Source organism: Sturnus vulgaris, unplaced genomic scaffold, assembly GCF_052056855.1.
Source record: "Sturnus vulgaris isolate bStuVul1 unplaced genomic scaffold, bStuVul1.hap1 Scaffold_195, whole genome shotgun sequence".
In the NCBI taxonomy this organism is placed as follows: Eukaryota; Metazoa; Chordata; class Aves; order Passeriformes; family Sturnidae; genus Sturnus; species Sturnus vulgaris.
In genome coordinates this window covers 36783-49972 of record NW_028276170.1, presented here as the reverse complement: position 1 = coordinate 49972, position 13190 = coordinate 36783, and the positions used below count along the sequence as shown (strand labels likewise).

The 13190-nt window shown below is 43.8% G+C and overlaps 1 long non-coding RNA gene across 1 annotated transcript; it reads right to left on the bottom strand.

The window, feature by feature from the left end:
• Positions 1-11780: 11780 nt before the first annotated feature.
• LOC148217973 (uncharacterized) lies at positions 11781-12980 on the bottom strand. The gene is made up of 3 exons (XR_015800620.1): positions 12838-12980; positions 12546-12665; positions 11781-11860 (listed from the first exon to the last, which is right to left on the bottom strand). It is a non-coding gene; the product is annotated as an uncharacterized LOC148217973 (long non-coding RNA).
• Between the last annotated feature and the right edge of the window lie 210 nt (positions 12981-13190).

The following is a 13190-nucleotide window of genomic DNA, read 5'->3' as shown; positions in this document are numbered from 1 at the left end:
CCTAGTAGCCTCTAACGTGGTGCACACAAGCACGGCGCTTTGGCCGCTTCGTTCACCGCCCTCGCCCACGCCTTGCTCCGCTTTCACTTGCCGGCGGCCAGAAGCCGCTGCAAGGGCGCCACATACCCAGCAGTGTGCAGGCAGCCAAGAACTCGAGAACGCTTCTTCTGCCCAAGCCAGCCTAGGGCGTGCACCTTTGTTCTCAGAGCTCCATGTAACAGTCTGCCTCTCTCGCAGTTCGAATGGAAAACGAAAGCTTTTCGCCTACGCCCTTCACAGAGATCCGTTGCCAGGACGAGAATGTCTTGTGGCCGGAGCTCGCCCCCGCCGCGAGGAAGCTGCTCTTAGCACCGCGTTGCAGGGGCACGTCTCGCTTCTTGACTTCGTGCTTAGCGCTCTCCGAATTCGCTGCTAGCTCCGCGGTCCTTCTCAGCTGCAAGTAGCAGCGCTCGCAGTACATAGAGCTTCGCAAGGACCGAAGACCTGGATGGACATAGCGCACACGAAAATGTGCCAGGACAGGGACGTTCTACACTGAGTGGAGACAGAGAGAGACCGAGAATTCTACACTGCCCCTTCTCGTCGGCCATCTTGTGCTCTGCTGCCTCTGCTGTGACGAATCGGTCCTTGAAAGACCAGCGAGAGCGCCTCTCCAGGCACTGAGTGTGAACTCCCTAGGGACTTTTTCCACCTCCAAAAATACATGGGTAAGTCCTAAAAGTTTTGGTTTGATCAAGAATAGTTACGTCCAAGTATTGCTGTTCTAAACACCCTTGGTTTCAGTCTGAACTTAACTGCTTGTTTCTGTCTTTTTGCCTAGTGGCAATCTAATTCTAAGGTAACTAGATGTGTTGGATATCCATAAATTACATCTCAGGTTAGGTGGGATAATTGGCTGGGAAGAAAATGGAACTGAGAATTTGGAAAGAATCCAAAGTGAGCTGATGTCACAATCCGAGATTCCCTTGAGTTCCAAATCCTTTCATTTGTATTTTTGTGGGCGTTTTTGAAGGCGGTGTACAGTTGAAGCCATGATTTAGCTGCGGTGAGACCTGCTCTGCTGTAAAAGCATTATTTTCTCAGTGAGCATGGACAACAGTTAGAGTGTCGTCTTTTAAGATTCCCTGCACTCCACTTATAGTGGCAAAAGCAGTGCCTTGACTGTAATCATAAAAGTGATTACAGCTTCATTGCTTTGACATCATGTAGGATGCTTCCTCCATCTGCTGTGGTCAGCATTAAGTAACAGATTTCTCAGTTTCTAGGAAGAGTCTAGCAAACAATCACCTTGCTCCTTCTCTTGCATGTATTCATCACTGCTATGCTGCTATACAGACAGATAGTCTGTTTATGATTCAACAATTCAATGGGACATCAAGTAAATAGCAAAGCAAAACTAACTACCGAAAGCACTATAAGGGCCAGAGATTAGCTTGGATCAAAACAGGTATTCTCCTAGCATTGTTTACAAACGAGTCAGCATGTGAAACAGAAGGCACAATGTAGTTTGTGCCTTGTTTTGGGCATGCCCGGAAGAAGGAAATTCTGATTTCACATACGGGAAAAGAAATGTTGACATTTGAATGAGATTGTTCATACCTCAGTAAAGGTTGCTTTGAAAGGTTGTGGAAGTCCTGTTAGGAAACATGGCTTTACAAGTCCTTTCCACCAGGAGACAACAGCTGCAGAACATCTGGGTGTGCCAGTGTTGAGAGCACCAGCAAAGATCAAAGTGGAGAAGTTGGTGAACAATGGCAGTGGCCTGGCGGAGGGCAAGTGGGGTGCTGGCTGTGGGACCAGGGGAGTCCTGACTGATTTAGGAGGCGTGTGATGGTCTGTGCCAGCAAGCGGAATAGTGCTGTGGCCTTGGCACACTGCTAATACTGGAATTCAGTGGGGTCACTGGGCAGGCTGAGTGTGTGAGCTGCTGGAGGGACCCAGGTTGCCCACATGTAAACATCCAGTCTCACTCTTGCCAGCCACAGAAAGGAGCAGGATGTGGCTGCTGGCGATGCCTGTCACGTATATGTAGTGTATATGTGTGCTATCCCAGCCTGCTGGGAACACTTCTTCTTTGGGACTGCTTGGGCTGAGGGAGAGAAAGCAGTGGTAGTTTCTGAGGTTTCGAGTTTGCTCGAGTTTCTCAGGCTGTTTCTGGAGCCACCCCGAGTTCTCTTCCTTGAAGCATTTCAAGTCCTGCTAATTTTCAAAATTCAAACAGACACAGCCCTAAGCTAGTTGATCTGACTTCAGAGCTATTCTTACGCTGAGCTGTTGGATGATCTGATCTCCTGAGATGTCTTCCATCTCAGTTTATGACCTGGTTCTTGTGAAAAGTAGGATCTTTTAGCCTGGAGAAGAGAGGTTTCTGGAGAGACAGTATTGTGGCCTTTGAATATGTAAAGAGGGTATAAGACAAATGGAGAAAGACTTTTTAGGAAAGTTTGCAGAGACAGGATAAGGGGCCATGCTTTCAAACTGAGACTAGGTTTAGATTGGCTAAAAGGAAAAACTTTTCTACAATGAAGCTGGTGAGACACTCAAACGGGTGTTCCAGAGAAGTTGTGGATGCCCCATCATTGAGAGTGCTCCTTATCAGTTTGGCTAGTCTTGAGCAATTTGATCTACTGTAAGATCTACCTGGCAAGGAAGTTGGACTAGATGATCTTTAATCACAGACTGTTGTATGATTCCGTGGAAGACAGAATGCAATAAAGTTCATATTTCAGATTTTGGCGCAGACATATTTATTTTTTCTCACTTTATGCATCATTGCAATGACAACTTGTTAGCTTCTGAAATGATTAGCTGAGATTGATTTCCTTCCTTAGTTTCATTTTCTCTGTTATTCCTTCACTCTTGGACTTTTTTTTTCACTAGATTCCCTCTTTCAGTAAACTGCCCTTAAGTATCACTTTGCTCCCCACCTGGCTTTTTTTTTTTTTTTTTTTCAATGACACCTTTTCACTGGTTCGTTTTGGGCCTTTGCTGCTTGAAGTCCAGCAGCCTCCTTGTCTGAGCATTACGGAGCTTTCTTTACAGCTTCATCACTATGCAAAAAGCCATAAATTACTGTGTTCCATCTCACATACCATCAAGTATCACACTAATATTCCCTCTGCTGAATAGCTGGTTGGTTTACATAGACCAGCCAAATACCAGGAAATCCAGATGGCAGCAAGAATCTTGTAGACTACTCCCGCTGTTCATTTAAATTCTGGAGAAGTCACGTGAGGTATCACATTCTCTTGAAAGAAGTGTCTATCATCTCGGACATTCTAGAATGGGCTATTAATATTGTCATGAGTTTCTGGCTAGACTTTTTAGTATGCAAATTCAAATTCAAATGATCTGAAATGATAGAACTTCAAGAAATTTTTTTTCCCAGAATCGAAGTATGATGGAGTTCCATAGGGAGAATCTTAATCTTAGTTATTCTATTCCATCTCACATCATGGCTGGGGGCAGGGAGAAGGGAGTATCTTTGGGGGACAATGGGTTCCGGTGTAGTCAGTAAGCTGGGCAGAGGAGCCATCAGGTATTGTCTGTTGTTGGGCGGGGGGGGATTCGTGTGAACTCTTCCTTTCTTGTACCCTGCCACTAGTATTGTTGCTAAAATTGTTTGTTTTCTCATCCAAGTGACAAAATCAGCACACTTAATGAGGGATGAAGAGGGAGCAGCGACCTCAGAACAGGAGGAAGAAGAAGCAGAGCCTGCTGTCCTCCAGAAGAAAAAAACACTACCAGCCAATTTTGCATCATCTGTGAACTTCCTGGGCGTGTACTCTATGCCCTTGTCCAGAACACTGAGCAAGATATTAAACAGGACTGGGCCCAAGACTGAGCCTTGGGGACCAGCTGGATGAACTCTATTTCCCACCACTCTGTGGGCCTGGCCATCACCCAGTTTGTCACCCAGCAAACAGCCCACCCATGCAAACCATAAGCAGACAGTTTCTTCAGGAGAATGATGTGAGACTCATTGCAAAAAGGATCAGGGAGATGCCTAGGAAGAGTCTCAGGTGAATCCAGGAGACTATAGTGGAGGACTATTCAGTTTTCCAATCAATTTGCTTAAAAAACTCTACAAAACCGTAATAAACAAACAAACAAACAAACAAACAAAAAAAGCAGACCAAACAAACACACAGAACCCCCCAACCAATAATCCCCAAAGAGACAAAAAAAGCCCCCAAAAAAGCCCACCAAAAAACCCACCCAAAACTGAAAAAAAACCCCAAACCCAACACAAAAAATCAGGGTGAAGGTTTTTAGTAACTTTAAAAATAACAAAACAAAACAAAACAAAAAAAACCCCAGAAAGTCACATTTCTAAAGGTGCTGTCCCAGCCTCTTCTCTCAGCAGGGAGGACATCCTGAAGTGGAGCCAGTTGGAAGAAAGCGGGACAGGGCAGCACCTGGGCCATTGTCTCAGGACGGCCCTGTGGCTGCCCCATTGCCAAAACCTGGACACATAAATCAAACACAGGTATGCACATGTGCTTAGACACAGCAAAAATATATTTGTCTGAAAAGAATACTGGTCCATTTCTATCACTGGAAAGAGCATAATGCCTCGTCTCAGCTTTCTTTTCAGTCATTACAAATGTTTCGAAAATAAAGGAGTGCAGAAAATGGAAATATCCAAGATCAACATGAGGACCAGTAACAAAGATTCCATTTTTGAAACTGCATTGGGAATCCTCTGCAGAAATTGACTCAGAGCTCTAAGATTTACAAAAAAGACCAAGAGGACTGGAGTCAATACAACACAGTGTCTGGAGACTTCAGCTGGTTACCTTGATTTCTCAAATATGATGGAGAAAGCACCTTAGCAACTACAGCTGCCAGTTCTCTCAGGGCCCTGACATGCCTCTGGGTGGGTCCCATGGTCTTGCATGCTCAGGTTCCTCAAGTGGTCTGAAAGCTGACCTGCTACTATGGGTTAGAATCAAGTCCACCAGTCCAATAACCTGAGAGATGTGGAAATAGTGACTGGCAGTAAAAATTGAGACCAACACTTGTTGAGTACCTCAGCCTTCTCCTTGTCTGTTGTCACTAGTCCTGTCTGGCTTATGGGGGTGGGGGGGGGGAATAGGGGAGGTGTGATAGGTTTCTTTTCATCTTCCTTTTCCCACTGAAATACCCGTAGGTGCCTTTATTATTCTTAGTTTTGGCATGCTTTTCCAAATTCAGCTTCAACTGAGCCTTAGCTATACTGATCCCATCCTCACACACTCATGTGTTACCACTGTATTTTTCCCATGATTTGTCTCGCTGTGTATTGTCTGCATATTACCTACTTGCATCACATCTATTAATTTTCAATAACCTTCTGGCTTTAACTTGTTTTCAAAAAAAACCCTTTTTGAACCTTTCCACCTCAGAAATTCACCTGGGAAACCCCAAATCCCCAAAATTCACCCCGAAGTCCCCCCTGGGACGCTCAGCACTCACCTGGCAACTCCCAAAAGCCCACAAATTCACCCCAAAATTCACGGGGGACCCCCAAATCCCAGGGCTTCACCCCAAAATCCCACCTGCAACCCCCAAAACCCCTCAAATCACCCCCAAGACCCAGTCCCCCCAACACCTCCCAAATTCACTCCAAAATGTCTCCAATCCCCCTCAAAACCCTCCCAGATACCCCCAAATCCACCAAATTCACTCCCAGACCCATCTGGGACTCCCAAAAATCACCAAAATTCCCCGGAAAATCCACCTGCATCCCCCCAAATTCATCCCAAAATTCTCCCACGACTTCCAAATGCTCACCTGGATACCCCAAAATCGACAGAATTCACCCCAAAATACGTCTGGCATTCCCAAAACTCACCTGAGAACCCTAAAATTCACACGTATACCCTAAAATTCACCAAATTCACCCCAAAATTCCCCTAAGATCCCTAGAATTCCACAAATTCCCCCTAAAATTCAACTGGGACTCCCCACATTCCACAAATTCACCCCAAACCTCGCTACCCGGGATCCCCCAAAATTCCACAAATTCTCCCCCAAAATCAACCTGGGACCCCTCAAAACTCACCTGGATCTCCCCAAATCCCCGCCCCGCCCCGCCCCCCCCAATTCACCTGGGCACTCCCAAATCCCCAGAATTCAACCCAAAATTCACCTGGGACCCCAAAAACCTCCAAATTCGCTCCAAAATGATTGGCAACTTTACACACTCCATTTTCCCACAAAAGGATCTAGAGCCCTGTGCGCTTCGTATACAAACTAAATGCAAAAAAACTTTCTATTCATTCTCAGCAAAAAGACTTCCTATTCCTCCTTCTTTTGGACAAAACTGCCTTCACTTTCAAACTTATTCTCTTGCTCACTTACCTGCATAATGCTTAGTCCCTGTTCTGCATGCTCATTTTCTTCACTTTTACAAGGAATCCTCTCCTCATCTTCTTCTTCCTCTGCTTCTTCCATTTCCTGTGCCAAGATCACCCGTTTCTCTGTTAGATTTCTTTCTCCAGCTGATTTTTTGACAACTGTCCCTATCTTCTGGCACCGCTCGCTCGAGAGAGGCGATTGTCCCGCTCTGCTCTGGGCTGGGACTGCGCTCTCTTCAAGCCCTGGGGGCAATTTTGGATGCCACAGCGTCAGAAAGACCTCAGGCTATTGGAGAAATGTCCAAAGGAGGGACACAGGGATAGCGAAGAGGCTGGAGGGAAAGCCATACAAAGAGTGGCTCAGGGCATTTGGTTCAGCTGCAGAGAGGACACTGAGCTCACACCTCACTTGGGACCTCTCAGCTCCTCCCAAGGGCAGCACAGGGACAGCTTTGCTCTCTGCTCTCTGCGACCAGGGACAGGAGCCAAGGGAATGCCAGGAGCTGTGTCAGGGGACGATTAGGCTGGCTATCAGGGAAAGGTTTTTTTCCTCAGAGGCTGGTCGGGCACTGAATAGGTTCTCCAGGCAATGGGCACAGCCCCAAGGCTGCCAGAGATCCAGGAGCGTTTGGCCAATGCTCTCAGGGATGCAGAGGGTGGGACTGTTGGAGTGTCTGTGCAGGGCCAGGAGTTGGACTTTGACGATCCCTAGGGGTCCCTTCCGACTCAGGAAACTCTTACCATTTTCCCCTCTTTCCTCTCCTTGCACAATGCTCTCAGCTTACTGTTCCACCGCATGCTCCACTTCTGAAACCTCCGCTACTTCTTTCCAGTTCAAGCACAGTTCTACTGGTTACAATCCAAAGATAGACAGATTGAAAAACAACCAAAAAGAAACACCTGTTTGGAATGTCGTGGTCTTATCTGCATCTCCAACTATGAAGTCGATTGTGCCTTGCAAGTTCTAAAACTTGCAAAACAACAACAACAAAAAACACCCACCACACCGTTTTAACATAGGGATTTGCCTTCTTCTAAGAAATCCATATCCCTTCTCAAAATGGATCTATTTCAGGAAGAGATCATCTTGAATAGATCACTTACTACCTAAAGAACCTGGAACACTCAAATCCGTAATGATAAGCCTGTTACCTTGTCGTTTTCTGTTCCAAAGGCAAATGCATTTGCTCAAGTGCCGTTTGTAACAAGGACAGAGCTCAAAGTGTGGCTCTGAGAAATGTTTTGGTTTCCCTCTCCTATCTCCATCAAAAGCACTTTCTTCAATGGCTGAAACAATACTTGATACAGTCTGAATTTTAAAGGTCATGAAAATTTTCTCCAAAGTGAAAAATTAATATAGCAGTCAGGTTTGAAACCAACGGGAATTTTTGTTTTACCTGTTTGAAGATTCCCTTCACACTAAAATGCTGGCTGATGGATACCTAGAAGAAATCAATTCCCACAAAATGCTTCTGGGTAAGCCATTACGTCATCCATTACAATTTGCTTCAGTGTCCCGTTCCTGTCCAATTGAAGGTCCCTGTTTAAGAGACTCAAGTGCGGAGAGAAATAAAATTAAATATGACTACAGTGCCTTTAAATCGAAATCGAACTTCCTGATCAATCTCATAAAACCTTTAGGCTAAATGTTGCCATTGATCTGTTTCTACTGAACACAATCACGTCCTGGCTTGTTAGAGATTAGTTCATTACAAAGAAAGAAACGCAGAGAAGTTAAAATATTTCCAAAGAAGCATTTGACATCCTTCCTTTTGGATGGGGAACCACACCAACACTGCTTACATAAGAGGTCAAATGACTGTCTTCCATGTTAGTTCTGCACTGTGCTCAGCGGAGCCTTTCTGGTTTATTTGCCTTTGACTTGGACATAAAGCTGAGTCTTGATTCAAGAAAAATCAATATTCACACTTGTTTTCATTTACACGGACATTGGCTTGGTCTCCTAAACAAAGAGAATGATGGGGAATTTTTGTACGAGTTCAGATAGGTAACATTCTCTTTCCGCAACCTGGCATTGTATTTTCACTTGGTCTGTTACCTCTGGCTTTGTTTTAACGGCTCAAATTATTAGGAAGAGTATCAAACCTCCAGCTCTAACCACAGTCCCACTGCGAGGTGTGTGAAGGTATGTGCATCTGCCCCTCAGGTCCACACTGCTCTTCTAATGTGCCTCTGATCGAGCAGGTAGGAAAGACCTCCTGGCTGTGTGAACAGTGCTGCTTCCTCTACGGCTTCAGAGCTGCTGCTAAGATCTTCAGGAAGGAGAGCGGTATTGTACCCATTTTTAGATGGTTTTTAAAGTTGCCGGTGCTTGGCTGTCTTAAACGTCTGAGTTCCTAGAACTTTGAATGAGATCAAATCTATGAGTGAAGAGATGATGGTGCAGACCAACTTCTGATTCCGGTGATCCAAGAATCTGCACTACTACTTTTACCTTCTGAATAAGGCATGGATGTGATGGTATGCACAGTAATACTGATGTGCTATGGTTTTTGAATGATAGCAGTCTTCCTTTGTCCCATTCCTAAACCGTGGGCATTATTTGCCTTAACCTTGTTCAGTAGGGACATTATTCTATATTCTTACATGAAGTGAAAAGCACTCTTTTTCCATACCTTCACACAACAGCATTAAAACAAGGCCTAAGTAGTACAACCAATGTTCAAAGATGCTCTACCTTTTAAGTTTACAAAACATACCAAATTCATACCTTGTTCTAAGTTGATCTCAAGAAGAAAGGGTGTTCTCCAAATACTCCTTCAGCTCTTCCTCACAGCTCACCGTTTGCCTTTTTTCTAAGATTGTATCCAGATCACTTTCATCATCTAAGGCCACATAAAAAAGCTAGTAAAAATGGTTTCGTAGATACTAAAATCTCCCCAGCTCTTTAGGATTCAAGGAAGTTAATTATGCACATATCTTCTACACCCAGAAGAGAAAGCTACCTCAGCAAAACTCATCGCCTATGAAAATCTTCCTAGATAATGAACACCTCTGACACTGCCACCCCAAGTTGGTGTTCTGAAACAATGAGAACCTCACATCCAATCAGACTCTAGACCTGCACAAGATCTCGTCATAGCAACTTGCAGCCACTTTCTACAGAAAGCAGCAGTGATCTCTATCGCTGTTGCCATACCAACAATAAGACAGGACTGTCCATTCAGCGTGAATCAAGCAGTTAGCAAAAATGCACCTGACAGAATGAAACTGAAGAGGAGAAATTCCCATCTAAAAGTCAAAGATTACATTTTTAATTTTATAGCAGGTATTTTGAATTTCAGAGGGCTCTTTGCGTTAAGAAGTCCTGTCTTTATAGCACACCCTTGTTTTTATGTTTCTACCTGGATTATGGCCATTTAGCCGTCTCCTTCAAATCACTCCAAAGAAAAACATTCAAGTGAACAAGTTCTTTCTAAACTGCTGGAAGGTGAAATGAATGAGTAAGAGGATATGTAACATGATAAAAGGCTGCCTGGAATTTTACGACTGGTATCCAACATGGCGTCTTCTATCTGGAGAGTAAAAAAAAATCAGTCTCCAAGTAAACTGGTAAGAATGCGGATTCTCAAAACTTCTGTTTATTCTGGCACCATAAAGCACCAAATCACATTCTATAATTTATCCCTTTAGAAACAACTGCCCGACTTTTTTTATGTATAGAAAAGATTGGAAGACATTTGGGAGATCATTTCCAGCTCTTCCTGAAGTCTGATCTTAAGCAGACTGGGCCATACGTCATTCATCGCTATCCTATGTATTTCAGATAGAAATGATCATAAAAATACAATCTATTTCTATTACAAATAATAAACACAAGAATTATGAACACTTCCACATGAAACTCTTCCACACCAAACTGTTTCTCTGGAGTGTTTTGTCACACTATGGACCTCTTTCTAAGGTGACATCAATAGCCTACCACGCAGAAGGCATTGCAGGTGGGAGCACAGCAAGAACAGACTCATCCCAAGGAGTGATGAAGATATATGTCATCAAATAAAAGAAACGTACATCCACGTGCTCCACTTCTTCTTCAAACCTACATTTTCGTTTCTCAGTCATCTGAAGCATGTTGGAGTGCACAACTTCAGCATCTTCTGCTGTGCAAATGTTCACATCCAACAGGGTCATCTGAAGGAAAAGAAGAACAAATTATTGACATGCACAGAAGAAATACTGTGTGGCTTTCAGAGAGCCTGGCTAAACGTAGTGTTTCTTTTCTTGTGATGGACAGAGATAGATTCAGCCTCCCACATGCCATATTAGATTACTAAACAATACCATCTGGTTGGACACAAAGGGAGAAATTGAGGCAGAGGTGGAATTTCTTTCCCAAGATAAGACAGATTTAGCACAAGGGCTGAGGCTCCTTGCATCTTCCACATTCATGTAGGACAGCACTCCCTTCATTACTGGCATTTGTTACGGCTTTTCCACATTTCAAGCACAAATACCAACTACTACTGTGAAACCAAACGGATGGCTTACTTTTTGAACAGAGTAAGGCGGAGGTTAAAAAGGAATTCCACTTGTTATCTCACTGTCTGGTGCATCTTTACTCTCTCTAATGACACATTGGACCACGGCTATCACAGCCAAAAGCTGTGGCACTCAACTTGCACATCTGCCCTTTCTCCTGACATTTGCCCTCGACCAGCTCATACTGGATGCTCATTTTCTCCACGCACTCCACATTAGGGCTGTCTGAATGATACGGAACAGACCACAGTCAAAATTCCCATCTTTCACAGTGCAGTGTGACATGGAAACATGACAGAGGCCATGTGCTGAATCTCAGCACACGGAACAGATGCCAGCAGTGCCTACAGACACCAGACATTACCAGCCAAAGAAATCAAGACATTTTCATACACAGCTGTTTCTCATTATGCTTCAAAGTAGCAAGGTACTTAACAATCGCTACCAACTTCTTTGCTACCATACAGGCTACAAACATCCCAACTGGATATGCTCTGGAGCAAGAGAAGGCAGACACAGAGCGGGAAGGCATGCTGCAAGGACACAGAGAAAGGAAGTATCTCCAATACTTCCCCTCTTCTTCTCATACTTCCCCTCTTCTTCTCCAGGAGTTAAAAAGGAGTATTTTTGTATGACTGAGAAGGGATCCACGTCAAAATTAACATTTGATTTCCCCCAGATTCATTCTAACCGAGCCAGTTCCTGCTAGATCTCCCCATGCACAGGTGTTTGTACTGGCCAAAGGAAAGCCATGCCACAGGCAGCTTCTTTGGCTCTTACTGCCACCTCCAAGCAACTGAGAAGGTATGTGGCAACACACGGAACAAAGAATAGAGCAAACATGCACTCTCAAAGCAACCGTCTGCCTCATCGTTGCCCAGGAGAAAAGAAAATATTGCTTGAATTCCAGACTGTTCTTAGGATTTCCCGACCTACCTAGACTTTTGTTTCAATTCTCCAGAGTTCTGCACCATTCGTTTCCATCAGATTTGGCACGTGTTGGAGGCAACAGGGTGCTATCAAAGCAGGAAACAAGAGTCAGGTATCCTAAAATACAAACCAGTCAGTACTTCAAATATAAAATTATGAATCCGAATATCCATACTACTGGGCGTTCTTTTATTTACAGCCATCTTGGCAATGAAAATAAACCTGAGATTGTTGTTGTTCAAGGCCAACTGTTTACTGCCCGATAAGGAACTAACTGTCATCTACCTGGTTCCTACATCCACCGTAAAAAACCTCCCTGTAAAGATCGTAATGCATTGCACCCACACCAATGTGTCTTGTGTTCAGGATGGATATTCAAACGTAGCAACGTTAGATTTCTATCCAGACTCCTCTCTTCATTTATTCCGCAAATAAAATCCCACGCCATGGAGAAAAATATGCCTTGACAAAAACACCAAGTTCTAGCTCTCCACCCCTCTTTGCCCATTTCTGCTATGTTTCGAGATTTACTTCTGCATTCCTCCATTTTTAGAGCCTGATCGCCACCTATTAAGTGTAGCTGGGGCACTGAAAATCAAGAATGCATTTTTTCCATTCAAAAGAGCTGTACAGAAATAGATGTAGACCCTGCCTTACTGCTGCATTTAGCAATCACACATTGACAGGAAGCAAAGTGCATTTTGTAGCCAAGTCCTTCATTAACTCCAGCAACAATTGTTTTCCTTTATGCTATACCCTCTTTTGCCATACCCGATATATTGCAAAACCTTCAGTCTCTCTTCACTGAGTACCATCTGCTCCTTTATCAACTTTTCCATTTCCATATTCACAGTTGGGGGATTCTGTATTTCTTCACTTGCCATAAATTCTCTGCAGGATGGAAAGTAGATATGTAGAATGGAATCACATGATATATGTGATATCATACGTGGTATCACGTAGAAAGAAAAAATGATCAAGTATTACTTTAACAGAAACCAAAAGTGAACACTAGCCTCTTGGTGTTGCTCATTGTCCAAAAGAAGACTGCCAAATTTCTGACCTGAAACTCTGAACTCCACACTTCTTTTGCATGAGCTTCCAGTCCCTTGCCATTTCAGTTGATGCCATTTTTCTTTCTCAAGCTCTGATTTCATTCGATTCAAGAGTAGCTTGGCAGTTGCCCTCTCATTATCCAGCAGTGCTCCGTTTATATTCTGTGTATTAAAAAACAAAACCAGAAGTAGAAGCAGCATACAACATGCAAAAACAAACCAAAAATTGTCTCTTCTACAGAAAATGAGGGGAGAAAAAAACACAAATGATAACCAATACCCCGTCAAGTAGAAATTTCTTCTATATTTCAGTGATTGATAGGCAGAAAAAATGAATTTCATCTGGGGAAAGAAAGACATT